The following is a 2,544-nucleotide window of genomic DNA, read 5'->3' as shown; positions in this document are numbered from 1 at the left end:
CACACACACTCCCCCCGCTCTCGGGTCGCAACCCTCGAGACATACCGGCTCACTGCCGAGCCGCGGCTCACAGCTACGGTATCCAGGGAGCCCCACATATCCCGCTCTTGGGTCGTCACCCTCAAGCGCTCTCTCGGATCGTCATCCGAAGCAACATACCACTCCCACTCTCTGGCCACAAAGTCCATCGAGCTATCGGTATCACGTGAGTTGGGCCCACACGGCCTTGAGCAAAACAAATACTGATGCCAACGAGTATCTCCCGGCTAGATCTACATCATCCTTTCCACAAAACTTTCCTTTCTAGAAAACTTTCTAATTCTGGAAACTTTCCTTTTGTGGAAACTTTCTATTTATGGAAACTTCCAAAAATAGAACCTGAACTATTTCTCTTTTCCCATGACGACAACAGTCAAACACAAAGAAAAATACTCATCTTATTAATCTCAAAAAATGTCATAATCGTTACAATCTCAACGAAAATACAACAGAAAAAGCAAAAAAAAATACAACAACCGGAGCCAACAACCCGCATCCCGAGCACCACCTCATCTTGATACTTAGTCGCACAACCAACCACCCCTAAGCGACCAAAAATCAAGAGAGATGGGCTGGAATACTCCATACCCGCTCCAGCCACGGACTACAACTCGGACCCGGCTAGACAACTCAAGTCGCGGTCTGCTTCTCAAACCACTTCTTAAACCTTGCCTTCATCCTCGCCTCGGGCTCCCAAGTCTGCTCCTCTACTCCGTCACAGTCCCACATGACTCTCATCAAAGGAATCTTCTTCTTCCGAAGTTCCTTGACTCTCCTCTCGAGCACCCTCAATGGTCTCGCCTCTAAAGTCATGTTAGGCTGAAGATCCTCAGGAATCTTAGCCAACAACTGATCACCCTCGTGAAGACACTTCCTCAGCATCGACACATGAAATACCTTGTGGAACGCACGCATAACCTCAGGCAACTCCAGCCTGTATGCCACTGGTCCCACCCGCTCAACCACTCTGAACGGTCCCATGTACCTCGGACTCAACTTAGTCTCTGTCAATGACCTGTTCGGACCCCGCAACATGGCCATCTTGAGGTACACTCTATCACCAACCTGAAACTCAAGATCCTTTCTCCTCTTATCAGCATAGCTCTTCTGCCGATCCTGAGCCTCCTTCATGTTCAGCCTCAAAACCCGAATCTTCTCCGAGGTCTCCTGAACAAAATCTGCACCAAATATGCTCCTCTCCCCCACCTGAGTCCAACATAAAGGTGTACGACACGGCCTCCCATACAGGGCCTCATAAGGAGCCATCCCAATACTAGCCTGGTAGCTGTTGTTATAAGCAAACTCCACCAAGCTCAAGTGATCTGCCCAATGACCACCCCAATCCAGCACACACATCCTCAATAAATCCTCCAAAATCTGGATCGTCCTCTCTGACTGACCGTCCGTCTGAGGATGGTAGGCTGTACTCATATGCACTTTCGTGCCCATCTCTGCCTGAAACGCCCTCCAGAACACCGAAGTGAACTTGGAATCTCTATCAGACACAATACTAGCAGGCACACCATGCAATCTGACTATCTCCCTCACATACTTCTTGGCCAAAACCGCTGCTCCATCAGTTTTCTTGATGGCCAGAAAATGTGCAGACTTAGTCAAACGGTCCACAATGACCCAAATAGCATCAAACGTCCTCGACACAGGTAAACCTACCACGAAGTCCATCGTGATCAAATCCCACTTCCACTCTGGAATGGGTAAACTCTGTAACAAACCACCAGGAACCTGATGCTCCGCCTTCACCAGCTGGCAAGTATCACACTTCGCCACCCAGTCAGCTACGTCCTTCTTCATCCCGACCCAGTGATAATACCGCTTGAGATCACGGTACATCTTGGTCGCCCCTGGATGAATAGAGAACTTGCTCGAATGAGCCTCTCTCAGTATCTCCTGCCTCAAATCCTCACCCTTGGGCACACAGATCCGACCATGCACAAGGATAGTACCATTAGCAGAAACCTGATACTCTGCACCCGCAGCCTTAGAGGCATTCATCAGCCCCTCATCGCTCTCCTGAGCTAGCCTCACTCTGCTCAACAAATCCGCTCTATCAACTGCCTCCAAACCCAGAGGTTCCTGTGAGATAGCACACAAACTCAATGTACTAATCTCACCTATCAATGCCTCCATATCCTGCTCCTGAGCCGAAGCCTCCCACTTCCGACTCAAGGCATCTGCAACCAAATTAGCTTTACCAGGATGGTAGGCTATATCCAGATCATAATCCGCTACCAACTCCATCCAACGCCTCTGCCTCAGATTCAGCTCAGGCTGAGTAAAAATGTACTTCAGACTCTTGTGATCTGTAAATACCTGCACCTTCCCACCATACAGATAGGATCTCCAAATCTTAAGAGCAAAGATCACTGCTGCCATCTCCAAATCATGAGTAGGGTAATTAGCTTCATGCTTCCGCAACTGCCGCGAAGCATAGGCTATAACCTTCCCCTGCTGCATAAGTACACAACCCAACCCCACTCTAGAAGC

The sequence above is a fragment of the Camelina sativa genome, chromosome 12, assembly GCF_000633955.1.
Source record: "Camelina sativa cultivar DH55 chromosome 12, Cs, whole genome shotgun sequence".
Classification (NCBI taxonomy): domain Eukaryota; kingdom Viridiplantae; phylum Streptophyta; class Magnoliopsida; order Brassicales; family Brassicaceae; genus Camelina; species Camelina sativa.
Note: the sequence above shows the minus strand (reverse complement) of the source record.